We start from the raw sequence: 27,688 nt of genomic DNA, 5'->3' as shown, positions 1-27,688 counted from the left end.
AAATTAAAACAGGGTAACGATGGAAACCTTTCTTGAACAGGGAATGTTTCCTTGTGGTAATTAAGAGTTCAGACTCACCCAAACTCACAGGGTGCTAGGCACATCTCCCCAAATTCCTAGCTGTGTGATATTAGACAAGTGCCTTAGCCTCTCCATGCCTCAGTTCAGTCATCTACAGGAGCATTGTTGTGGTTTGGGGTTTTGCAAGGAGAAACAATATAATACAGGACACATATTTTATAAGATTATTCATAATAGTCACCCAAAGAATCATATACAAAAGGGAATGCAGGAAATCTATCCACACACTAAAGACCAAAGAATCCAGCTGAGGGCCTGGATCCCATGATAATGCCCTGCATCAGCCCAGCTGGGGACCTAAAGCTCATAACAATGCCTCCCATGAGTCCAACTGGACGCCCAGAGCCCATAACAGTATCTCATGCAGGTCTGTTTCACAGATCTGTGCTGGGAAGGCCCAAGGGTCAGTGGTGGAAGCTAGAAAGTCTGTGCCAGTGGGATAAAGGATCTCTGCTAGCAGACTGAGGGATCTGCACTGGAGCCAGGAAGCAATGCTCAAAGTAAGAACCAGAGCTCCCCTGAAAAGTACCACAGCCACCCTCAGCAACAGTGAGGTCCTGAGCTCCTCCAATGATGAGGACAGCTGTGTTCCCATCAGGAAAGCCAACACAACAAGTTTCTCCACTAGACTGAGCAGTGCACCATCTTCCCCTCCAGAGCCAGGAATTGATGCTCAAAGTGAGGACCAGAGCTTCCCAAAGTGAACCACAGCCATTCTCAGTGACAACAAGGTCTTGAGCTCCTCAGACGATGAGACTAGCTGAGTTCATCAGGAAAACTAGCACGACAAGATCCTCCAAGAGAACCAACAGCTCCTTATAGCTTCTAACAGCTCCCAACAGCTTCTACCAGCTCCCAGCAGCCTCTCAACAGCTTCCTTAACAGCCTCTCAACTTCTCCAGTTCTGCCTCATATGCTGCCGGCAACAATCCTCAGGTGGGCCTCCCAGCACCACGCTGATTCAATTCAGCTGGGTGTTATAAGTTGACCACCAGTTGTCCACCAATTGACCACCAGTTGTCCATCCACCACAAGCATGATGAGGGTGGAATTCACAAAAGGAGCTCAAAAGAGTGTCTGGTGCATAATAAGTGCTAAATACATGCTAGGGGTTATGACTGGTAGGTTTTGTGTTGAGAATTTAATTATCAGGAGAATACAATGCACTTTAACAGTTGGCTGGCATGTTGTAGATGTTCAATAAATGACAGCATCTTTCCCTTCACTAAAAATGTGTTGAATGAGTCTGTTTTAAACTCCTGGAGTTTTGCATTACTGGCAAAATGTCCAAGTAGGAACATCCTAGCAGCAAGCAGCTAATGAGGAAAGACAAGATCTCAGGAACACCAAAAAAGAGTGGGATCAGGAGTCTTCTATTCTGAGGGACCTCCCCTCCAAAAAAAGACCCCATGAGGAGCTGAATATCCCCTCTGTCAGCCAGTGTAATCCCAACCTGGGAGTCAAGAGGGGCAAGTTGTGATGCTGTGTGGTAAGGACCCTCCTGGGGGGACCGAGGTGGGCCTAGGAGCTACAAACCTCCTGTCTGTGAAGCCCCCACAACCCTCTGAACATCTAGGTTCTCAGGAGACCCTGAAAAGACTGGCCTGTGTTATCTACAGATAAGAAGCCTCAGCAGAGACCAGGAGAGGGTTACTGCCCCTGAGAAAGGGTAGAGGTGGGAGCTGGCCCGAGGTGAGGAAGGGGGTACCAACACGCTTTCATCAAAGGATCAGAAATCGCTGAGCCCAGAAGACCCTGGTGGGAAAGCAGGAGCTAGTGCAGAGCTCTGACTCCCGCCCGTCTACCCTGCATTACACAACAGCTCTGCACTCAATGCTCAGCAGAGACCAGGGAGGCAGGGCTCATGCAGAGGCATTTAGATTTGACTTTGGAAAGCCCTGAGACATCACGTTGCTCTTGGCCGTTCCCCCTCCTTCAGGGCCCTGGCAGTAGTTGAGAGCTTGGAATAGCTTGCAACCAGTCCTTGGATATTGCCTTAGCTTATAAAGGGCTTTCACGGTTACTAACATACTTGAAACTCACAACACCCCAGTGGAGATTTATATTCTTACACCTATCCTGCAAATGGGGAAATTGAGGTATAGAAAGCTTACACGGCTTGCCCAAGGAGTAGCTCATGTGGAATGTGCTCCATTTTGGGCCTAATCCCTAATCTCCTGCTCTGAACCGCCTATACTTTGTTCCCCACAGTGCCGCCTCTTGTTAAGCCCTTTGTCTTATGGGTGAGGACACTAGGTCTCAGTCCACATGGCTTCCAGGCCCCTGTGCCTCTCTGTGCTGGCGCTACCTCCCTGGGCTTGAGGAGTGGAGCTGCAGGGTTATCGCAGCCACAGGACAAAGCAGCCAAGCCTCTTAGAATCAGGAGGAACTGGCAGTATGTTATGCACACATTTGTAAGTTACAAGCATTACAGAGAGAAGGAGGCACATAAATTAAAGTGGCCAACTTGTATGCACACATGCACACTGGCACGGACAGAAGGCTGGCTTTAAATGGAAAAAATTAGCAGCTTGAAACAGTAAAAAACCTCAACTTTGCCTCAGAAAGATGCAGGGCAACTTCACAGAGTTTTATGTGGCCCATAAATTAGGGCTGAGAAAGGGCCTCTGCAGCATTCCTCGGCAGAGACAGGGCTGATGGGGGCTTTCCGCCTGCAGATAGCCGTGTGGCAGCATTACAAATGTCCCAAGCAGTTTATATACAACAGCACAGCATGAGTTTGCTGGGGGATATTGGAGCTGGTAATTGCTATTCTAAAACTGGCCTTGTAAGCTTGAAGAAATGTTTTGAGGGGGGGAAAGAGCCAATTTAAGAGCTTTATAAAGCCATAAATGCCTTCTGAGCAAACCAAATGTAATCTATCTAGAGAGACAGGCTGTCCCTCAAACCCAATGTCAGACCCCGCAGTGCCACACGGCTAAGTTACCCTGAAGGTCCCACCTCAACAAGTGGCTCACCTGTGTGGAGGCCAGGGCCTGGCCAAGATGACCCCAGGACTGCCCTTGAGCTACCTCATGCACACAGCCCTGGGCGCACCAACCGCTCACAGCTACTTTCCTACCGGCTCCTGCTGCTTTCTTCCTCTAAACGCGTAAGACCAAACCTCGTCTGCCTGGCTGGCCTCAGCTTCTGTGTTCGCTGTGTGTCTTTGTCTCCCTGTGGCCCTTGGAAACACAGACAGGCTGGAGACTTTGCGGATAAGGCAGAAAGTCCCCCACTTGACCTGCATCCCCCTATCCAGAAAATGGGTGAACGCCCCCTAACAGGGCTCTTGTAAGCGTCAAGAAAACCTACCCAAAACACCTGCCACGCAGCACTCAATAAAGCGGAGCTATTATTATTTTATTGTCATTATTACTCGGTAAGAACAAGTTGCCCTAGGCAAAGGGCACTTTAGCCAGTCTCCACACTCCCCAGGCCCAGCTTCTGCCAGGGTCCCCGGCGTCAGACTAAAGGACCTCGCTTACGCACCCCTCTCTCTTCCTCCAGCAGCACACGAGATGGACACTGGCCAGGCTTTCCTGTGAAATGACTCCAGCGTCTGCTTCCTGACTGAATTTGTCCTTATCTCACTCGAGGTGGCTTCAGACGCATTCCTCAGCCACCGCACCTGGGAAAGAGTGCACAGCCCTCCCTGCTTGTACCCCAGCGCTGGGACCCCAGAGTCCCCGGCCAACCCCCATGATAAGTCAGAGCCTCTTTGTGCCAGATTGCTGTGTGAATTTCTCAGGTTCCTGGATAGAAAAACCAAGATTCAGAGAAGCCCATTGGGATAGCTGCAGCCGGATTCCCACACTGCCACGCCTGCCTTCTTCCCGCCTTCAGCCTCCTGCTCCCAGCGCCTCCGGGTGCCCTCCTTTGCCACATAATCCCACTCTCTTTTCCGATGTCGATAACTCATAATGGAAAACAAAAGCCATATAATGCACAATTACCCACTTTCCATTGTGTTCTACAGCTCTACCGACAGCACGAAGCACCGCACAGGAGCAGTAGAAAGGGATTTGAGATCAAGCTTCCAGTGCAATGTGTTTTCCGTTATATGTATTTTCCTGGTTTTTGCAACACCTTATTAAAGTTGAAAGCTATATATAACAGCGTTACTGGTGGTGCTTTTCAATACCACTGAAGTCGGGTTTCATTACAGCCCAAAGCAAATGTGACCCAGCCACTTCTGAGGCCGGCATTTCCCACGCCCTCTCCTGGGCCTGAGCTGGCCACCCTACTCTCTGTGCCACCCCACCCCACAGCTTCTGAACAGTGGAGTCCAGAGAAGGGACTTCCACCTAAAGTGCTGGCAGGTAGCTGCTCTGGGACAACTATTTCACTCAAGCCTGCCCCCCGATAGCTCTCTTACAATTATCTTCATCTAACTGCTGTCTCCCCCAGAAGTTTGCCAGGCACGTTTCTACCTCCTGGCTTGGCTGAGACCGTACTGCATTCCTGGTGTTCTCGTCTTCTTTTCTTCCACTTTCTAAACTCCTGCGCATCTTTGAAAATGGATGCAACTCACTCACAGAACAAAACCAACACACAGGTGGTAGCTTTGTGTCTGGAAAGTACCTGGGCTGAGGATGACAAGCTCTGCCTGGAGGCCTGGCAACGTCATTCAAATTCGCTAGATCTCAGAACAGATCTCTTGGTTTCTTTGTTTCCTCTTCTGCAAAATAAGAGCGTGAGCTAAGTGACTGGAAGGGCCTTTTCAGTCTGAGATTTCTAAATGAAGACCTTGTAAGTGTTTATTTGATACCTAGTGGGCACTTGGTGCCCTAAGGAATAGACAGATGTAAAAGACACAGCAGCTACTATCCTCAAGGATCCTGTGCTTTTTACTGGGGCTACAGGCATGTGAGAACAGAAGTGAAATTGCAGCAAATCCTTTCAGCCCTGGTTCAAGATAGCAATATATGAAAAGTCATGAGGCAGTACATGATTAGATACCAAATGAATTGTGCAGACAATAATTGCTCGAGGCCGAGGAGTTCAGAGGAAAGAGAGTACTGAGGGTTGGGCTGGTCATAGAACAGGGTGGTTCCAAGGGAATTGATACTGGGCTTGAAGGACGTAAGCCTGGGGATGGCCTAGGTCCGTGCACCTGTTGTGCAGATGTTCCCAAATGGCCATTGCAGGATAGGGTCAGGGAACAGTGCATTGACCAATTGGAGTGGAAATGAGGTTTCATGCTGAGGAACCAGAAGAGTGAACACTGTCCATAAGTAAGATGCCAGAGTAAGATGTTTACATCGCATCCCACAAGTACAAAGGTTCCAGTGAAGTGAACAGCAAAGGGCTATATTTTGGAAGAACCAATGATTTGCAGAATGGATTAGAAATGAGACACACAAGTAAGGACACCAGAGAGAAGGTAATTGCAGCAATCCAGCAGGAAGTGAAGATGCCTGAACTAGGGTGGTGGCAGTGGGATGCAGTGGCACTGCCAGGCACGGACAGAGGGCAGCCTCGGACTCTGATAGGTTAAAGATCAGCTGTCATTTAATCTGTTGCCTGAACTTGAACACTTTTGAGAGGGAAAAGGAGCTATTAGCAACCACCCTGGGACGACAGACTTAAACCAGGGCTGTCCTGAGCAAACAGGGATGGATAGTTACTACATCATCACAAGGATGAAGCAGAGGAAGGGGAAGGGGGCTCCATGATGTCCAGCCTGAAAGACAGAAAAAATATAAGGATGACAGAAAGAAGTGACAGAGCAGCCGAGGAAAGAATGGGTGAGAAGTGTTTGCTTCCATGGAGTGGGCAAGCAAATTCTGATTTCTTTGAAGATAGCTGCATCTTACCTAAATTATTGTGTGGGTATTTGTTAAACTGAATCAAGCCAACACAGACCTGCCAAGTTTAATCTAAAGAGGATAGATTGTTGGGGGAGCTGGGGACCAGGCCACTTCTTTCCCCTCAGTGTTGTTTGTTTACCTGTGTGTGCTCTGAATTCCAATAAAGGTACTTCTTAGTGAGTCTGTCCTCGTGGCCATCTGCAGCCCAGGGAAGTCTCATCGTGAGGTGATGTCTCTAACGTGAATGGAAAACAGGAACGTGGCACTGCAATGGCCAGCACCCACTGAAGAAATAACAAACCCTGTCTGAGCACGAAGGGAGAAAAGGGATTACATTCATCTAGACACTGGAGTCTGATCAGTGAAAAAAAATGGGGCCAAGTGAAAGAGAAAAATCAACCTGAAAAAAATCAAAAGAGGAAAAATGCAGCTTTACCCCACCCAGAACTGTTGGACTTCTGTGTACAGAAGTTTTCCAATCAGACCCCTGTAGCAACTTCTATAGTGTCCTGCCACTCTGAGGATCACAAGGACTCAGAAAGTCTAAGAACTTTTATGCAGGCTGCTGCCCTCTTCATTTAAGGCTCTGTTCCTGGATCATGCTTACACTTTTCTAAAAAAAAAAAAAAAAGGAGTTGGAGAGCTGTAGTCCGCTAGTTGGGTCTCATAACAAAGTCTAGAATAGGATCCTACACAACTCCAGTGACCCAGAAATTTGAGGCAGAAACTAACCATTGGCTATGAATTATCCAGGTGTCTGCGGCTGCAGTTACTTGATAAAGCTAATCTCTTAGAGTGTTGATTACTGCAGAGCTAAGAGTACAGGGGCTTGGGGCAAGGACAAAAGTTGCCATGTCCAACAGTCTCGCTTTACATTGCCAAGCATGTGCTGCTCATCCTCAGGAAGAGATCCCTCCTGGAACCTTCTTGCACAGCCAATTCCACAAGTCTCTGCAGCTGACTTGGCAATGCCAACATCAGGCAATAAAGAAGAGGCTGTGGTTTGCAGTGGTGCTCAGCCTTCTTACCACTGCATGTTCCTGAGGGTTGTGGTCAGTCACTCTGGGCCTTTGCAGTAGTGGCTCTCCGATGGGGGCCAGTGGCTCCAGAAGTGATCAGATCTGTCAGAAAGGTCTGAAGGATGGCAATGTCTTTGATAAAGCCTTCCGCAGAACTCCATCCAGTGACAAAGAAAGGCTGTCCTCTGTTCCTCCCTTTGAGAATTACTGGTCAGAGAAGCCAACTTACAAATCAGGAAACTTACAGTTTATAGTGTAACTCTTAGGGACACTTACCAGTTGTGTGAATCACTTCCCCCTCTTAGCATTCATTTTCTCATCTCTAAAGTGGGGGATGTTGATAACAACAAAAAAAATCTGCTTCCAAGGGCTACTGTTGAAGCAAATGAGGTAATAAAAGTGCCTCAACATAGTAGGAGCTTAACAAATGACTGGGGTTTAGTTCATCTGACATTTTAACAGTGTGATTAGTGCTGCCATGAAATTGATATTTTCTAATTAGAGGATCTTTTTCTGAACAATACTACAAATATGATTCTGTCAGAAGAAACCTATTTGCTGGGTAATAAAAGCAGATGAGTGTTCCCATCCCCACCCAACCCAGCCCCTAGGAGTGGCCAATCATTGAAAGTGCAGTGGACAATTAACACCATACTCAATGGGGAGAGAATGAAAGTTTCTTAAGTTAAGGAATAAGACAAGATGCCCACTTTTACCACTGCTATTTAACACTGGTGGGAAGTTCTTGCCAGAGCAATTAGGCAGGAAAAAGAAATAAAAGACATTCAAATAGGATGGGAAGGATAAAACAAAACTATTTCTATTTGTAGATGACATGGTCCTATATAAAGAAAATCTAACTCACAAGAAAGCTATTAAAATTAATAAAGAAATTCAGCAAAGTTGTAGGATTTAAGATCACACAAAAATCGGTTGTGTTCCTATACATCAGCAAGAAATAACATGAAAAGAAAATTAAGGAAGCACTTCTATTTACAACAGCAACTACAAGAATAAAATACCTAGGAATAAATTTAACCAAGAAGATGAAAGACTTGTATACTGAAAACTAGAAAACATTGCTGAAATTAAAGAAGACTTAAATAATAGGAAAGATTTCCCATGTTCATGGATAGGAAGGTTTAATATAGTTATGATGTCAGTACCATTCAAAGCAATCTACAAAGTCAAAGTCTCAACAGTCCTTTTTTTCAGAAAGTGAAAGGCCAATCATCAAATTCAAATAAAATTGTAAGGGGACTTAAATAGGCAAAAAAATCTTGAAGAAGAACAAAATTGGAAATCTTAACTTCCCAACTTCAAAATGTACCAAAAATCTATATGGTACTCAAAATAGGGCACTACTGACATAGATGGACATATAGACTCATGGAATACATCTATGGTCAATTTGCTTTGGTTTTGAGAATTTGTTTTTGTTTTTGAGAAATCTATTCAGTGCAACAAGAATAGCCTTGTCAGTAAACGGCACTGGGGCAATTGGATTTCCATAAAAGAATGAACTTAGGGGGCTGGGGATTTAGCTCAGTGGCACAGTGCCTGCCTGGCAAGTGCAAGGTTGTGAGTTTGATTCCCGGTACTGGAAAACAAACAAACCAACAAAAAACTAATGACCTTAGACCCCTACTTCACACCACACACAAAGTTTAATTCGAAATGGATCAACAACATAAATACAAGAATTGAAAGCATAAAATTGTTTTAGCGTATGAGATGCCAAAGCAAGCACAAAAAGCATAAAATTCTTAGAGAATGATATAAAAGAAAATATCTGTGACCTTGGATTTGGCAACAATTTTTATATATCTCACGAAACTCATAAGCAACAAAATAAAACTATATAAATCAGGCTTCATAAAAATTAAAAACTTCTGTGTTACAAAGCTCATTATCAAGAAAATGAAGACAACCTAGAGAATGGGAGAAAATATTTGCAAATCATGTATTTGATAGGGGCTTAATATCAAACATATATAAATAACTCATGCAAGTCAACAACAAATAGTCAAATAACCCAATTTAAAAGTGTCCATAAGATTTGAATAGGCATTTCTTTAAAGAAGATAAGCACATGAGAAGATATGCAACATTGTTAGTCATTAAAGAAAAGCAAATCAAAATCACAAGGAGATACTGCTCTGTTTCTACTAGAGCGCTATAATCAAAAAACAAAAAATAACAATACTGGTCAAGATGTGGAAAAATTAGAACCCTCTCTGCTACTGGTAGGAATGTAAAATGATATGGCTGCTATGGAAAACAGTTTGGTAGTTCCTTAAAAAGTTAAACAGAATTACCAAGAAAATGAACCAGCATTTCTACCCCTAGGTATATACCAAAAAAAGAAAAAAAGAAAAAGAAAAGAAAACATGGACTCAAAGACACACTTGCACACCAGTGTTCATTGCAGCGTTATTAATGATAACCAAAATGTGGAAGGAATCTGAGTGTTTATCAACACATAAATAGATAAATAAAACATGGTGTATACATGAATGGAATATTACTCATCCATGAAAAAGGACTGGAATTCTGATACTCGCTAAAATGCAGATGAATTTTAAAAACATCATGCTCAATAAACCAGCCAAATACAAACAGAAAAATACAATGTGATTCCACTGATACGAAGTATCTAGAATAGTCAAATTCATAGAGAAAGAAAGCAGATTAGAAGCTAGCAGGGGCTGAGGAGAAAGTGCAATGTGAAGTTATTGCTTAGTAAGTGCAGAGTGTCTGTCTGGGATGATGAAAAGTTTGCGGCAATAGCTCTAGTGCTGTCTGTGCCACATTATGAATATAATACAGTGCCACTATGGTGTACACTTAAAATGGCTAAAATAGCAAATTTCACATTGTAAAATATATAAACACATTTTAGCACAAAAATGGATAATAGAAAGGATAGGGCATAATTGTTTTTTGGTTTTGTTTTTTTTTATATACCGGGAATCAGACTCAGGACCTTGTGCTTGCCAGGCAGGCACTTATGCCACTGAGCCATATCCTTGGCATAATTGTTTAATTTCTCATGTAAAATTAAATTGAATCCTGAGAACAAACAAATGAAAGCACATCGCTTTCAGGCTCTAACTTGGGCACTGTGAAGGTACACAGTCTTTGCAACAGCCTCTACTCAGACCGAAGTGTAGGGCCACTGGACACGGAGCTCCAGGAAAAAATCAGGAGGCAGAGGCCAGGGCTGCATCTTGCTTCCTGTAGAAGCGCTAGGGTCAGGTACCCACAAGCAGGGTGCAAGGCCTTCCAAAATGCATTCATACGAGGGAGGTTTGTGCGTGTGCCAGGTACTGCGCACACAGTGGCAGACTCGAGTAAGCTGCCTGGGGACTGTGTCCTTGGTCTGTCCTCTGAGCTCTGAGTCATCATGGCGCAGCGCCCTTGGACCGTGCTCCACCATCATGAAGTGCATTTCAGGGTTCGGCAGAAGAGACGGCAGAGCATTCCACAGGTGTGGGATGGCGTCGCCACTATCGCTTCTCTCTAGGAATTGGCAAAGTCCTCTTTCTTGTGAGATGCCAGTCTCACAAGCCTGCAACTCAAGGCCTCCAGTCAGAGCCAGAAGCACAGGAAAGCAAGTTCTAGGCCTCGGGCTGTGGGCTCTGCTCCCCGGAAGCAGGCTGCTCGCTTCCCACCAGGCTTCCAGGCTCACCACACCCCACGCGGTGGAGATTTTGTTCATTATCTTACACGCCCCCTTGTCTGTAGCTCCCCTCTCTCCATCAACCTCCAAAGCCTGGCCCATGGGAGACAGAGTTTCTAATGAGAAAAGTTGAGAAGCAGATGGGCCTTGATTCTAACCCAAATTTGTTAGCTGTGTGGTCTGGGCCTCTGGCACATGCAAAGCTGTGGATAGTGGTCCCCACGTTCCGAGTCCATGAATATGGAGAGCTCCATGTGCTTTCCTGCCCTCCTGCAGGGTCTCCCCTGAGCCCTGTAGCCAGCCCTCTGTCTCGTCCTCTGAGGCAGTGATGGTGAACCTTATAGAACTTTCGGTGATAAGAACCAGCCTGCCGCGGCACGCGTGCCAGAGGTTCGCCACCGCGGCTCTAAGGGAATCACTCTATTCATGTCACCCATTCAATAACGAATCTTCTCTCCTCTGTAACATCTTTGTGAGGAACCAAACTCATGTAATGTTATTTAGCTCCTTCAGTGGGATTTAACTTTCCTTGTTTTTCATGTTTATCTCCTCACTCAAGCGGCATGCTCTTTCGTGTACAGAACAAATCTTGTCAGCCTGTGTCTCCCTCCATGGTAGCTCACACACAGTGGGTGCTAAATAAATTGAAAATATATTTGAGGCAAATGGAGGGTTTGCAGGCAACAGAGGAAAGCCCCACAGGAAACGGAACACATTCAGCTCAGAGTAATAGCCCATTCATGATCTCCGCTCTGGATGGAATAGTCCCTGCCCACGCTGGCGCATAATGAACGCTCCATTCATTGAATGAATGAATCTGCAGATGCCCCTAGCTCATTAGGGTCAATTGTGGTGTGGTTAATCCGGGAAAACAGTTGACATGAAAAAAAATCACCTCTTCTTGTGAATTTTAGAATGTCTTTGGAAATGTTTATCTTCTTAGCTTAGTGTGATCGTTAAAGAATTGATGCAGAAAAGTTTGAGTGTGGTTTTTTTTTTTTGGTTCTTTCTGTTTGTTTTTTATGGAGCCAGTGTCTCATCGGCACAGCTCACTCTCCACTTGGGAAAGGTGACCCAGACAGTGATAGAGGTGGCTGGCCAGGAATTTAACATGTGTCATCAACAGTCCAAAAAGCTGACACTCTACTGTCAGGAAACAGATCTGTTGCACACCTCAGCCATCATGTGCGGCGTCCTCTGGAGCTTACAGGACTTCCCCAGTTATTGAACCAGGAGGTGCCTGGCCAGGATGCCAGTCACTGGCGGAGCCTTGGACAAGTCACCACCTCCCATGCCTCATCTCAGAGAAGGCCAGACTAGTTCCTCTTTCAGGCTTACAGGTTCCAAACAGTCACCAATCTTCCTATTTTCCAAAAGTCAAATAACTCAGAAAAAGGGAAAAAACAGATTTAAAGCCCTATGGGTCTGGCTATGTGCCCAGTCCCATGACAGGGGCAACAGCAGGTCACCTGCCTTCACTTCTCTCTCTCTCTCTCAAAAAAAAAAAAAAAAGCCCCAAGTATTTTTCCCAGGGACCATGGAACAGGCCAGGCACAGGTAACTCAGAGACACTGGGGAGGTCTTATCCATAATCCAGCCTGTCTGAGAATGAAAGTGGCTACTTCTGCCTATTCTATCCCCAACACTGAAGATAAAATTATCAACTACAATGCCTTAGCCTGTTATAAGTGACACTTACTATGCACCAGGATGAGCTGAGGTGGGAGGGAGGTGAGCAGAGGGAGGAGGTGCTCAGTCAAAAGCCAAATTGGCCAGAGGCTTAAAGATATTGCCCCACAAAATGCTCACTGTCCCATGGTGCGGAAGGGGTGTTAGATCCTATCCCACTTCACAGATACAGCAGCTACCATCATGGAGACTATTTATAAGATCTTCTCTGCAGTTCTCTAAACATTTCAGAGCCTAGATTTTTATGCTTCTCACTAAGGAGCCCCTCACTCAAACTTGATAGAGTCTTCATGATACAGCCCATGGGGATCATGAGACCCAGGTGGAGATGCCTGGTCAAAGTCAAGCTGGTGGTGGACAGCAGATGGGGACTGAACTCTGGTCTGTCTTGGGGAGCACTCTCTATGGGGCAGGTAGATCAAGCCAGTGGCAAAATCCTCTCCCAGCTCTCACCCAGCAGCTGGGAAAGGACCTGATTCAGGTCTATTGGCTCCAAATGTATGCCCCAAAGGGGAGACTCACCCCTACTGTGAGTCGCCTACCCAACTCCCAGCCACTGCCTTCACCTGAGGATGAAAGAGCAAGATGGTAGAGCCCCTTCCTGCAGTCCAAGCTCTCCTCTTCTTTAGGCAGGAACTTCCCCTGGAAGCCATCTGCAGCCACTGCAGCCTACAGTATAAACTCCCCAGACTTCACCTTTGCCGCATGCTGTATCTTGCATTCTTATCTTGCACTACTGTTTACTTTAAGGGGTAGAAGGATGGGTGCTGGTGAGCCCACCTGGGTTTAAACCCTGGCTCCCCACATATGAGGTGTGTGATTTTGAACAGCTTGCTTAACCTCTGTGTGGCTCAGGTTACTCAAGTAGGATGACCGCCTCACATAAGGGTTGATTAAAATGAGTTAATAGACACTTAGAAGCATTTAATAAATGTTTTCCACTATGATTATTTTAATGTTAATATCAATGTTAGTGAAGCATGCTCTTCTTAGGTAGACCAGAAGTTCCAGAAGCGCAGACCCGGAATCTCATCCCTCTTCCCTCTCCCCATGTTAGATAGGCTCACAGGAAGCTGGAGCTGAACCACTTCCTGTAGACTGACCCTGACAGGCAGTGACAGTTCACTCATCTTACTTCCTCGACTGGGGAGTGGACTGTATCTGCCGTAAGCTGTCAACAGCAGCCTTCACCAACATCCCCTCAAATGGCTCCCAATGTCTCGCTGGTGAAGTGAGAGCACCCCTAGAGATCTGGAATGAAATTACATCCTCTCTGGCCACGCGGCCCCAGGAGGAGGCCAGAACCCACAGAGCAAGTCTGTTTCCCCAGAGCTGGTGTCACAGGGACAATCCAGAGCTTCATGGAAAGAGTCCTGGAGTGAATCCCAGGGGCCTCAGTTCTCATCCTGACTCTGTGCGTGACCTTTCACATGCCCCCTGACCCCTCTGGCCCTCTGTGTTCTCAGTTGTTAAATGAGAGGGCTGCTCCAAAACCAGTGACTTGGTTCCTTCTCTTTCTGCCATTCCATGAGTTGATTTCAGAATAAGGGAAAAAGCAGCCCTGAATAAACTTCATGCATCATTTCTCAGCCATCAGCTGCCACTCATTCACTCACCCACAAGTGTATCCTGGGATTTTGCTACAGCCAAGCACTGTTCTGAATTATAGTGGAGAAAGAGAAGGGGGAAGAGAAGACAGAGGCAATATGAATATGATAATCTGAAGAAAAGTAAAGATTCTTGAGCAAGGAAAGCAAGGGATAGGAAAAAAGGGATTTCACTTTGGAGAGGGCTTTCAGGGAGGCCTTCACTGACAGTGGGACATTTGAATGGAAACCTAGGAAAACCAAGAGAATAAATTATGCATGTGGGGAAGGCGCTAAGGCAGTGAGAATAGCATGTACAAAGGTCCTGAGGCAGGAGAATGCATGACTTGTTTTGGTTATAACAGGGAGGTCTAGAAATTTGCTGTGGCTGACACAGAGTGCACTGAGGAGACAATGAAAGCAGAGGAAGTGGGGAGGAAGGTTTTGGCCTTTGTTTAATTATGGACACGGACTATCTCAGCTTTGACATAAATGAATCTGCCCCTGCTCACATACATGATGAGGGCAAAACTCTATCCATTTGCTCAGTTTTACCTTCCTCTTCTCCATCATGGACCTGCAGCTGATTTATAATTATTTTACTGCTAATTTCATTGAGGGGCAGAAATCCAGAGGCTCAGTGACGTTACTCGCTCTTACAGGTGACAGAGCTAAGGCTGAGGAGGTAGGCAAGCTCTCCATCATACTGCAAGCTTGTCTGCGGTCCAGCCCAGTCCTGTACTCTTTCCACTGCGCCCCACCTGCCCTGGCCTGCGTACTTTGTAACTCAGCTCTGCCACAGATGCTCTGCGTGGTGTTGGCCGAGTTACCGTCTCTCAGCTTCACTTTCCCCAAATCTGAAACAGAGATTTTTCTGAAACACGGGATGGATGTCCCATGTCTCACGTCCTTCCCAGTCTGGGACTTCCTGACTTGAAGATCCTTGAAGTTCTAGATTATAAAATCAGACCTTGGGCATGAGTAAACCTAGCTCAACGCCCAGAGGATAGTAGATACTCCATAAATGTTCATTTCTCCCATCCCTCCTCCCGGTCTCCCTCCCTCCCTTCCTATTGTTTCAAACACTCTGCTTCATAGCCCCCTTGCAACCACCTAGGGGGTCCTGATTCTTCCAAAGCACCCAGAGTCCTGGCTCCCCTGCTTCCGAGAATCCCCACCATGCTCCGACGTTTATGCCACCGGCTGTCAGTGTCCTCCATCAACCATTCTAGTCCTGCTCCTTAGAGAGGCCCACAGCTCATGACTTTACTGCTCCTCGCTCTCTCCCCATGCCTCCTGCCTCTGCAGAGGCACCTGGGTCCATGTCCAGCACTGCAGGGAGAGAAGAAAGGGACAGGAAAGGAGCTCTCACATATGAGCACTTTCGAGAGGTCAGCACTGAGTCAGGCCTCTATTGTGTCACCTCACTGTTATGGTTTAGATCTAAAATGGCCCCTGAAGTCTCCTGTGTTCAGAAGTGGGGTTTTTGGAACATAATTAGATCATGGGGATGCTATACTCATCAGTGGATGAACCCACTGATGAGCTCAGAGTTGAATATACTATTAGAAGGTGGGGTTTGGTTGGAAGCGGTGCTTCACAGGAAGTGTGACCTGGCAGGGTATATTCTGTCCCCAGCTTCTCCATATTCTCCCTCTCCTCTGCTCTCCTCTCCTTTCCTCTCCTCTCCTCTCTTCTCCTCTGCTCTCTTTTCCTCTCCCTCTCCCTCTTTTCCCTCCACCCCTCCTTCCTGACAACCATGGGTTGATCAGCTTTCCTACAGCATGTTGTTTCCACCACGGAGTCAGCCAACCGTGGACTGAACCCACTGAAACCATGCGCCAGGTAAATCTCTCTTCCTTTATATTTGCAGGTGAATATTCTGTCCCAGCAATGGGAAAGTGACCAGTACACTCATTTCATTCCCTCCCAAGAGACACTGTTATTCCCTTTTCACAAAAACAAAAGAAACTAAGGCTCAAAGAGGTTGGACAGTTACCAAGACCACATAGCCACTGAGCACCAGAGGGGTACGCTTTCCGTCTACCTATCTAATGTCCTGAATCTTGGGCCAGAGAGCATTAGCTTTTCCTTCCCCATCTATGTAAGTTGGGCTTTGCAGCCCTAGTGACTTGGCTCCCTAGCTGTCCCCTCCAAATAACCAGACTGCAAAATATTCACAGATAGCTCTCAGTCTTTCTTGGGGGGAAGACACAGCCTTGGCTGCCCTATCAGGTCCTCAAAAGAAAATGCCACATTGAGTCCCTCCTACATGGGGAGAGGGGAGTCAGGACCCAGATCTGCCAAAGAGTTTCTCCTAATAGTCTTTCCAGGGCTGGTGCTGAGAGAGAAAGATTAGGTCATTGCCATTCACCTCACCACTGCTTCCCTTGAGGAATTTCCAGAATTAGACTCAGATAGGATTTGAACGTACCCCCTGGATACCATCAAGGGCTGCAGGAAGAAAGGGAGGAGATGCTTGCATTCCCTAAAGGCTCTTCCTGAAAGCTACACTCTCGGGGGCATGGGATGGTGGGCCAAAGGGAAGAGGGTGTGACTGTACTCTGTGATGACACCCAAACTGGAAAGCTCAGGAGAAAGCATCTTCCGGTGGTCATCTTCTCTTTGTTCTGCCCTTGCCTGGGATGGAAAAGGAGCTCCCAGAGATGGAGGGGTTGGCTAACACTCTCCCTGAGAATGGCCTCACCAAAGGGACAAAACTCAGCCTGCAACCAGCCCAGGGGATCTGAAGTTCCAGCCCCTATTGCTTACCTAGTTGTCTGCAACTCTCCCTTCGAACTCTAGCTTACCTTCACATCCTCCAGACCCCTACAGAGGGCTATGCTCCCTTTAGAGGGGGCTATGCTCTCTCTCTGTGCTCTCTCAGCTTCCTGTACATCTCTGTGGCTCTTTCCATGGTTTATCTAGCACAACTCAAACAGGGTTCAGGGGTTCCCTATGGAACTTCTGTGTCCTTCTCCTTCAGGGACCACTGAGCCCTGCTGGGAGGGGGGCCCATCTCTAGTTCACGGTCACATCCCCAGGATCTGACACACACAAGGTACTCAGTAAAAATCTATAGAATGAATGTTGCCAGCAGGGAAAAAGCAAAGGCCTGGTTCAAGCCTACAGGACTGGCAGAGGCCAGCACCTCCACCCTCTAACCTGGGCCCCAGATAGTCCTTTATGCAGAATCAACTGGGAAAACATGAAGGAGAACAACCGAGGCAGACAGTAGGCACACGATCTAGGTTAGCTGACTCTGAGATGGAATCAGAAAACCACCAGGCGCTCAGGGATCCCCGAGGGAGCCATTCATGCCCTGGTCATGGAGCAGTTGTGGAAGGTATTTCGCCAGATTTTAATCTCTTCAACACTGTTGTCATCACACTGCAAGTGAGTATGAGAGAGATTGTGTGTTTGTGTGTACACTCTATTTTAAACTAATAAGAAACATATAGTCTGTGCCAACCAATTTTCTCCCCCACATATTACATGTGAGGCACTGTGTAGGCGCTTCCATTTATGTTTATATAATGTGTATAACACATCCACATAAGTTAACTCATTTGATCTTCTCCACAGCCCTGACAGGAGGTGTTATCAACCACCAGTTGACTGATAAGGAAAGCGAGGCCAGCTTCCAAGGTGGCACAGGGAGCACACAGCCACAGGGCTCCAGTGCAAGCCTTTGGCTTGTTCCCCACCATCTGCTTCCGCCATCTCATCACACCATCATCTCCATGACCTCCCCAAGCCACGCTGTGCTGTGCTGTGCTGTGCTGTGTATGAGGAATAGATGTGCATCTGGTCTTGGGTAGGAAAGAAGAGCTCAAGGGATCCAACAACTTCCCCACAACACACTGCTCTTTGGAGCAGGCAGCAACCTCCCTGGGCCCAGAATCATACACAGCCCACTGTGGGCCTTGGGCAAATTCTCCTATCCTCTCTGAGCCTCACTTTCCTTCTCAGATCTGCGGTGATGAATGACCCAGCAGAACAGGGATGCAAGTCCCAGCCCACGACCAGGCACCAAGTCAGACCATAGGAGGAGCCTCCATTCTGTGGTCTTCACGCTGGGGCTCTTCCAACACACTTACACAGCAATCCCCGAACTTAGAAAAATTCTTCCTCCTGCTTTTATCCACCAGCAAGCTGTTGTGGCCCATCTCCTCCCTCCCCAAAGCCGCGTTTACTGTGGCAGAGCCAGGGGTACCAGCTCCAGGCCTCTGCGCCACAAGTGCTTGGGGCTCCCCTTTACCCTGCCAGCAGCTGAGGCCACTCCCTACAGCAGTGCCTGGGAAAGGGCTCTCCATGCATCCTGTTCCTGAAAGACAACAGAAATGATGTGAAAAGCACTCCAGGAGACCAGATGTCCGGCTAGGAAAGCAGCCCCCCTGACAATCTGAAAGTCAGAGTGCAGTAGTCTCTACGTCATTGACATTCAGAGGCCCCAGGGAGTGAGGTGCCTTACCAAGAGAAGCCTGCAGGGACCCCCTCCCGCTCCTTGGCTTTCCTCCAGAATTGGTCTTGTGAATCTGCAGTGCCCCCAGAGACTGCTGCCCTACTATGAGTCCAGCTCTCCCCTCATGGAGCAGAAGAAGAGCTCCCTCCACCCACTAGCTGGGCCCAGGGGAGCTCCCACATCACCAGGCCCTCCTGACTGATTTCTGTCTCTTAGTCCTCCTTGAAACTGGAGGGTTCAGTGGGGCTCCTCTCTGCAGGAGGTCTTCCAGCCCCTACATCCTAATAAGTGAAGCCCAGTTACCACCACCTGCTCATCTTTCCATCCCATACCTAACACATCCTCCCACTGAATGGGCTAAATGTCCCAGGATGGCCCTGTCTTCTCCAAACACATGGTGCCCGTGGATGAGAGTGTACATGTTAGCATAGAGAGACCATAGTATCGTCAAATACTAACCCAGAAAGGGGCCTTGAAGATCATCCAACCTAACTTCCTCATGGTACAGAATGAGGATCCTGAGACTCAGAGAAGCTAAGCCATGTTCAAGGCCACACAGCTTTTCCCAGTTCAGCGTGTACTTGTTTGGCCTCCTCTACATGTGCAAGAGGACCTGGAGTCCACACAGCACATGACTGGGCACGAGTGAAAACTGGGCTCAGGCCATGCCTGTTGAGTGACCCATGGGTCCTCAGAGAGGTGTCAAGAGTAAGATCAAGCACCTATCTCCGTGGGGCCCTGGGCCCACATACTGACTCTCTGAGCTTCTAGCTCCCTGCTCCTGGGCCTGAGGCTTGAAGTTTCAACCCACACAGAAGATGACCTCACCTGAGAAGGAAAGGGGCCAGCTCCTCAAGGGGAAGAAGTCGATTAGACTCAGACCTAGCCTAGGACTTGGTATGGAATTGTATTTAATAGCGATGTTGTATTGAAGATGTTAGAAAAAGCTCTGAGACAGGGCTCGCTGCCCCCTACTCTACCATGATACATGTGCTACCCTAGAAGGCAGGGAAACTAGATCCTACTCCTGGTGGGCTACATGCCCTTTGACATGTGTCAGGACCTTGAGCTGATGACCACAGGCACGAACCACCCCCTCCCCGGCATGCTCTTCACCCCAGGGGTCCAGCTTCCCCGTTAAGCTAGCAGATCCAGGCTTCCCCGTTGCTCTGACACCGCCACCCACTGTCGTTACCACAGCTCCTTGCCCCTAAATCTACCTCTCTGTGTAGGCCAGCCCAGCTCACCCCAACTACAGGCTTTGTGGAAGTAAAAGAAAGATAGATCTTCCAGGTTTTGATTTCTATAACAGCCCGTAGCTATAATCAGCATTTGCAGACCAATGAGTTGGGATGGTTCTTTAAAAAAGATTCTCAGGAGAGAAATAGGTACAGCTCAGGCAAAAAAACTGCTCAGAGCTCAGGAAGGGCCTTGCGTAGTCTCCAAAAGACAAAAGAATGCACCACCATCATAAAGGAGAGACCTAATAATGCACTGCGTGCATGAACTGGTAGACATATCTGCATTTGCTTTCTGAATCTGCCACTCCGTGCCTTAGCATCTCCTATCTGCAAAATGATCTAATGATACCCATTTTACCTGCTTCACAAAGTTAAGAGGATCAAGTGAGAATAACTTTACTGGGAAAAAAAATTAGCTTTCACCATGAGTTTACAGTGCATCAACAACCTTTATATTTTTTTCTTCTAGAGTTGTCACAACTGTTCTATGTGCACTTGGTGGTAGAGTTACTATTTTCACTTGATAGCTAAGACAGCTGCGGTTCAGAGGGGCAAAGTGATATGCTCAGGGACACAGGGCATGAGTAGTAGAAGGACACAGGGCATTTTGGTAGTGGAATCATGGTCAGAACCCAGAATCTGACTCCAAAGTCTGTGTTCCTTCCAAAACCATATTCTCAACAGAACAAGTAAGTAATGCTCTTAATAAGAAGCCAGTGAGCATCCAGACGGATAATTCTGCCCAGTAGAGCCAATGCCTATTGCTAGGACACATCCATTTGCCCCAGGAAGGGGGAATCCACCTCTTCTATCCTCACTGTCCTTAAGACTCCCAGAGGCACCCCCAGGACCAAAACCTTGCAGCCTGAGCCTCTGCAGCTGTTGAATGTTAGAGTCCTTCGCTTAGATTTGTCATGGTACAGGCTATTTCTGTGATTGCCTGTTCACGAAGCAACCCATTTGCAAGGAGACACAGTCATGGAACTCTGAGCTGAAGGAGACTTCGGAGAGCAAGTTCAACTTCCTCACTGGATAAGAGAGGACACCGCCATCCAGAGAGGGCAAATCACTTGTTTAAGGCCACACTGCCTTGGCTGAGTCCAAAATGGAGCCCACTACCCTCTACTGCTGAGGCCTGATCCCTGTTCTGTCCACCATCCTAACCATACCAGGTCTATTCGCTTCACGCTTTTCAAGAGGGAAGAGAGCCAGTGCAGCCCTGAGTCTCTGCTCTCTCTGCTTAGGAACTGTAGGGATACTGGCTAAGGTAGTCGCAGTGAGGCCAGGAATAAAGAGATTTTTTTGTCTGCCTCCTGCATGAACAACCTAGTTGTTCCCACTGAGAAGTCAACATAAGAGAAGCTGGACCCCAAACAGAGGCCTGCATGGTACTTCAGGGACAGTGACAGCCTACTTCTGACCAGCTGGAGCAGGCAGAGGGGGGCTGGCTCTTCTCCCCAGATCAAGTTCCCAGAGATCTCAGAGAGCCTGGCGTCCTCCCCCTCCCCCTTAGGCAGCTGTCCTAACCCTGCTCAGAGCTCACCTCCTCCAAGAAGGCATCAGTGGTTAACACCACTCCAGTTACTCCCTTTTCCCATCCCATTTTTGCCTCTGTTAGTTAGCTGCTGGCGGATGTCTTTTCTCTCCCTTTGTACACCCTAAGGTGTCTGTGTGCTGTATCTGTCACCCTCACCACCACTCCCAAATATTCCTCACTTACAGCTGTCCTGGAGTCTACATGGTGCCAGCCACAGTGTTAACTGGCTGTGTGTTCAAAGCTTGTTGATGGTGCCAGTGACCTGGGATAAGGCCCATGCCATATCCCGGGGGAGCAAACAGGAGAGGAAAAGAAGCTGGACAATCTACCAACTGGATCATCAGTTCCAAAATAACACAGGGCAGGAGAGAGAACCAGGTCTGAATCTCTCTTCTGTGCCAGGTACTTACAGGTGCTGTCTCTGTGAACCTACAAGCCGTGTAGCTCTGTTTCCCAATTTATAGATGGGGAAACCAGATCAAAGATGCTAAGCAACTTGTCTAAAGTCATACAGTAACTAAACAGCAGAGCGAGGCTCGAAGTGCAGTTCTGATGTGAAAGCTGGTACCCTCCCATCCCGAGCACCAGCCGGCCCTGGAGGACGGACTCCGTGGTCACAGTGTTTGCTTTGTTGCTGTTGTGTCCTCAATGCCTAGGACTGTGCTGCGCACTTAGAAGACACTCTATGCAAATGCGCTCAGTGAAGGAACAAAGACATGAATGAATACCAGCAGGGCAGGACAGGAGGTTCTGATGCTAGATTTCTGAGCTCTGTTTCCAGGAACCCTGGACAATTATTTGTTCCCTCTCTCTACCTTAAAAGGGCCTGATCCATGAAGCCTCCTCTGAAGGCCGTGTGGAGGATGGCTGCACTTCAGAGCGTAGGATGGGGGTTACGGACGCAGTACAAGTTGAACACAAACACTAGGGGCCAACGAGGTGAGGGACTGAAAAGTTTTCTCACTGCTGCTGTTGTGTGACCCGCTGATACCGCAGCCACTTTGTGACCCATCTGGATCTCATCCCTCCCTCCCCAGAGTCTCTGAGACCCACTGGGCAGGCCCCCACCCCCCTTCTCCCTTGACTGAGCTGTACTGAAATTGGCCACATTCCTACTAAGCAGGGAACTACAGTTTACACCACCCACTCCAGGCCCCATCCAAGTCCTAAGAGTCTGCCCTGAGCCCCAGGGCCAGCTGCTTTTCTCCACATTCCAGCCAAAAATAATACGAGAACGAAGCTGTTTGGTGGAGACTTAATCTAATCTTCATAGCTTCAGTTTTAAAATATCCTGCCTGGTTTGGGGTTTCTTATTACACACAAGGATGTGTTTTTAGTGAGATAGGTCTTAGCAGAAACGTCTTTCATGTAATTAGAAACCCAGGCAGGCTGGGCCTGCAGTGAGGCTTCCAGGGCAAACAGCAGATCCCCTAAGACATAAGACAACACGTTTGCAGCAGGCTCTTCCCCAGCTTCACTTTCTGGCAGAGCTGAGCCAGCCCAAGCCTTGGCTGTCCCTAACTCCTGGGCATTCTGGAAGAGTTCTGATAGAAGGACTCTGCCTTCCAACTGTTGCCCCTTGTACCCCATCCTACGTCTCTCTCTGCTCCCAGTTAAAATGGAGATGAAAATGTTGCCTGCAACTGGATGGGAAGGATATGTGGAAGAAAAAATTACCCCCAGAGAATCCACAATGGACTAAGGAAAATTAAAGATAAGCATTCCACTGGAGCCGTGTCTCCATGATCAGGGCTCACTTGTTTAAAATCAGGCATGGAATTGAAAGAATCTGCGAGCACACATACACTGCATACACTTTTGTAGAAGTGTTGGGTGTACCTTCTTGGGCTTTCTGGCCAGGCTGAGGCGAGCTCCAGACCATCCCCCACCCCCACCCCCAGCCCAACCAGATGTCACACACCAGTCAGGATGAGGCTTTTATTCCCAAGGGCATAAAGAGAAGGGGCTGCCTCTTGGTTAAGTGGGATTCTGTTCTTGTGAGGCTGTTCCAGGTAGCACCATCAGAAGAAGCAGGCTGATTCTCCCAACTTGATGGTAACTGCTCCTCTTGGTAAAGTGCACAGTTTCTAGAATCACAGCAGGGCTTCAAACTCTAGGATATAAAGAAAGGCAGGAGCCTACCCACTCAGCAAAGTCTGAGAACTACTAAGATTCACAGGGACAGGCGGTGAAGCCAGGTAAGGGAAGAAAACACACAGAAGAATGTAGGACTTTGCTGCTGAAAAGTCTGTATGTCCCATTTTCTTTATTATTTGGAGTGCACTGTGGCTTGACTCATGCTTCACGCCTTGAAGACTAATGAACACTGTGTGTGCTACATTCCACTTACTTCACAGATGAAGAACCAAGGTCTGGCAGCTAGAGGACCCACCGGAGTCCAGCAGAAGTCAGTAACATGGCATAAAGTTGCCAGCCCCCCAAACTCCAGCCTAACACTAGCTTAGCGTGCTGGCCTGCCAGCCTTGATTATCACCCAACCACTTCCCTCCCTCCCTCCTTCCTCCCTTTCCCATCAGGTATTAGATTTAATTAAATTAGCAGAGCCCCATCGCAGCAATCCTGGCCCTGCTGCCTGGATAGAACCCAGCAAGTGCAGCTCCTCCCTCTAAATTCTACTTCAGTATAATTCAGTCTTCAATAAGGCACAGCTCTCGTGTGGAAGTGTCTTCCACAAAGCAGAGTGTGTTGCCTACACCCAGGGCTCTTGGTGGCTTGTGATGATTTCATTTTCCATATAACTTCCTTTGCCACGTCGCTTTCGCCCTCGCTATCCTGGGATCTGCATTTTGTTTGATCCAGACGCTCTGTTTCACATGCCGTCACCTCCAGCAATTGCATCACACGTTTATATATATCTTACAGCGTTGCAGTCCTTGTGCCACCCGGCATAGGAGAAAGGAAAACTTATAACAGCATTTCTCACCCTCCTCCAGCTAATTTAGAAAATGTGCTCCAGATTAAATAAAATCAGGAACAAAAGTCTAAAATTGGAGGTAGAATTTCTGAAAGGTGGGGGGGCTAAATAAATAGCAAGGAAATCTTGCGGACATGTTGGAAGCCTGTAAATTTTATTGGTTGTTTCTTTAATAAAAACAATTTCAGTTACTAACAGCACAGTATTATTAAGCCTCTAACATTTAAAAATCTAATTTGCCCCTGTTCTGTGGCTGTTTATGTTGCACATTGCTTTCAGGAGAAGTAAGGAAGTCAGGTTGATCGCTTTGGTTTGGTTCCTAAATCAGGCTAATAGAGACCCCTTTAAAACTCAGCCTTTCTGCTTTCTAGGTATGCCTTGGTCTCTAATGAGTCACAGCCCCAGGTTGAAGATGGACATGGCAGAAAGAAATTTAACACACACTGCGGAGCACCCATAAACTTCAAGGCCAGGGGAGAGGAGGTATGTTTCCAGTTAGGCTAGGCTAGAACTCCATGAATTCAGGATTCTCCACTCACAAGACAGTAATTCTCCTTATTTCATCACTAACTTACTTCAAATGTGTTTATACAATTTATTGCTACTGAACTTCCAGGCAACTGGTGTAGAGTTAATGAAACCCAGCTTGGAGAAGCTTTGAGCTTTGAACAACTAACCACAGTTTAAATGGTTATGACGTGCGGTCAAAGCCACAGCCCAGGCCCACTGCAGTTTCTATGTTAAGACCTGGTCAAAAAACCTTGTCATCTCACCTTTTGAGCCAAATACATTGAAAAGGGAAAAAACACTGAGCCTGCCTTGTTCCTTCTCCAGATTCCCATCATTTCAACGCATTTATCTTGCTGCGCTCGATGCCAAGCCCCTCCCCCAGCGCTGGCGTAAATATTTTAGTTGCAGTTTGAATTGGCATCGAGGCGGAAATCCTGAAATCCAGTTGAACGTGGTCAGGCCTACCTAAAGCGAGGTGAGAAGGGGCTACAGCCAGGAGACACCAAGCAACATTTAAATCCAGGTTCAGCGAAAGCCCGGATGAAACCGGACTGGGAAGGAAGTAAACTCATCTTTCTGAAGTACCTGTACATCGACTTTTATTAATCCTCATTGTCACGGCGTCCTTCCCCAAGCTCTGTCCCTGTGGGAACCCCAGCAAGCTCCCTCTTGCCGAACAGGCTCATTTGGGAAGAGTAAAGGGCAGGTACTGGATTTGTCACTGCCTCACAATAAAAAGCTCCTTTTGAAAGCAGCACTTTCATTAACTTAAAGCAATCTACAGACTTAAAAGCACGGAGCAGTAAACTTCCAGAAAGGATCATAAAACAGCCAGTCTCGAGTTGGGTAGCCCTCAGTGCAATTTGCACGAGGCATTTTACTGTGAGCCGTGGTCGGGGCCCATCTCCCTCCAGTAACCTCCTGGCCCTTTCTCGGAGCAGCTCCTCTTTCTCTCCGCTTTCATGCCTTTCGCGCTTACAAAGGGGAGGCGGTGACCGGGGAGTCTCCGTGGGGTCACGGTTCCCTCCCCCTCGCGCTCTCGGCGGGAGAGCGAGCGCACGAATTCCAAGCCTGAAAAACAACAGCCTTGGAGCACCGCCGCGGAGGCGGTCGCCGCGCCCCGGGCCGCCTTGGCCACTCACAGGTCGCGCGGCTCCGGGATCCCGGCAGGGCTTATCGGCTCTGCCAGCCAGGAGCGCGCTGCTGGGGGGAGGGAGGGCCTAAAACTGCAAGAAGGAAATCTCAAACCTGTCTCCCCTGCACTGTCCCCCTCCAAATCTTTCGCTAGTCCCCCGAGGATAACCTCCCCCCACGGTGGACTTCTCCCAACCCAACACCCTCAAGCTAGGCCTGAGCCACACGAGGCATACTGAGTGGGAGATCCTGAGTCCAGAAACAGAAGAGAACACACACACACACACACACACACACGCACACGCACACGCACTTCCACCACGGTCCTGGGGCCTCGGAATGGCAAAGCCAGAGGGCCAGGGGTTAGGGCTTTGGGCTGTGTTTGAACACCATCACTTCTCAGACTGGAGTGGAAGATGGTCGTTTAAATCTGCCTAACACGTGAAGCATTTGGCTTCCACCAGTTGGAGAACATTTGAAATCCAAAAAGTCAATGTTCTGGAGAAGTCCTGTGACAAGGAGGGTGAGGACAGGGGACCCCGAACTTCCTCCAACCCCAGGGGCGGAATATCGCTCTGGTGGTAGGGCTTGTGGGCTTCCCGGCAAGGTTCGGGAAAGCGCAGGCAGCACTTGGCGATTAGAAGGCGGGATGGGTCGCCCGCCGCGGGAGTTGGAGCCCGCCCTGCCCTCCAGCAGCGACTCCTCTGGCGCAGGGTGGCACCTCGCGGCCGGCGCTCCCCTCCCCCCACCGCAGGCCGCGGCCCCAGCGCGCAACCAGCGTCTGCCCGCCGCACAGCTCCCGTTGACCCCAAGTGGACCCCGCTGGGCCACCGGCGGTCCCCTCAGAGTCCGGCGAGGCTGCCCTGTCGTTTCTCCCACAATGTCCCTTCGATTTGTCCGCCTCCCGGAATCGCTCTCCTAGGATCTAGTCTCGTGCGCCCCGAATCTCCTCCTCCAGATATGCGTATGGGGACAGACAGCAGACATTCGGGGTCCGCTGGCCATGGCTTAGATCAACTACTTTCGTCGCCTACTTAAATGCTTTTCCAGGACTAGAATGTGACCTTTTCCCAAATTCCAATAGCTTGAACCCCCAAGAAAGAGTCATGATCCTGTGGCTGAAACCTTAAAACGCCACCCATTCCTCCGATCCCAGCCTCAGATCTCAGCCTCAGATCTAACCCTGGGTCTCCCAGCCCCTACCTCTAGCCCTCGGCTCTGGCCGGCGCGTAAACTACTCAACGGCCCTTCAATACCGATTCTGAAAAGAGCCTGGATCGTATAACCCAAGCTGTAGCCACCCCAAAGCATAACCCTAATTCGGGGCTGACCTGCAACCCCTCTCCTCCCCACCGCGCAGGAAGCCCGGCTCTCCTGAGGGGAGCTCCCCCCAAAAGGGCAGCCCACTACGCTCGTTTCTTCCTTGGGTTTGGCAGCCTGGCGAACCCTCTCGCCCAACCCAAAGGAAACAAACTTTGCGCAGCAGACTGGGGATCCTGCCTCATCCCCCTCAGCTTTCGGTTCTTTTGCTCTTTCCGTCCCCCCTTTTACAGATTCATCCCCTATTTCAAGATCCAGGCGCTTCCCCGATTCCCAAGCTTCGCCACGGGCCCCAGTTCTTCTCCCCTCCCCAAAAACCCCCAGCAATCCACGCAAAGCCGGCCACCCTATAAATTCTCGCTCCTCCAAGGGCTAGGGTCCTGAGCATGGCGCCTCAGGCCCCGGCTTCCCGACCCTGCTGGTGTTTCCCGGGCCCCGCTGATCCTCCTGCAAAACCTTCCCCGGCCCTGCAGGACGCGGCCACAGCTCCTCGACTCCGGCTACCCAGCCCCAGGCTGGGGCTGCTCCGGCTTCCAGACCCCTGCAGGCAGCGCCAGGCTGGTGACGCCGAGTAAGCGCCGGCCCCGGAGCTCCCGAAGCCGGGAGGAAAGCCTGGAGTCCGCCCGCGCTTCCCCGCCTCGCACCGCGGAGCGCGCAGCCCGAAGCCGTCGGCGCC

The 27,688-nt window shown here is 48.5% G+C and overlaps 1 protein-coding gene across 3 annotated transcripts in view; it reads right to left on the bottom strand.

The window, feature by feature from the left end:
• Nucleotides 1–27,688, bottom strand: part of Pknox2 (PBX/knotted 1 homeobox 2) — a 254,067-nt gene that overhangs the window by 225,690 nt on the left and 689 nt on the right. The window contains exon 1 of one of the 3 annotated variants that reach the window (XM_013511208.1): nucleotides 6,034–6,055. The exons of the other annotated variants lie outside the window; for them this stretch is intronic. The gene's annotated coding sequence lies outside the window, so the exon portion shown is untranslated. Of the gene's footprint in view, nucleotides 1–6,033; nucleotides 6,056–27,688 lie in introns of those variants that run through there. 3 annotated transcript variants of the gene reach the window in all.

Source organism: Chinchilla lanigera, unplaced genomic scaffold (genome assembly GCF_000276665.1).
Source record: "Chinchilla lanigera isolate Chin_1 unplaced genomic scaffold, ChiLan1.0 scaffold00011, whole genome shotgun sequence".
Classification (NCBI taxonomy): domain Eukaryota; kingdom Metazoa; phylum Chordata; class Mammalia; order Rodentia; family Chinchillidae; genus Chinchilla; species Chinchilla lanigera.
This window is presented reverse-complemented; position numbering and strand designations above follow the sequence as displayed.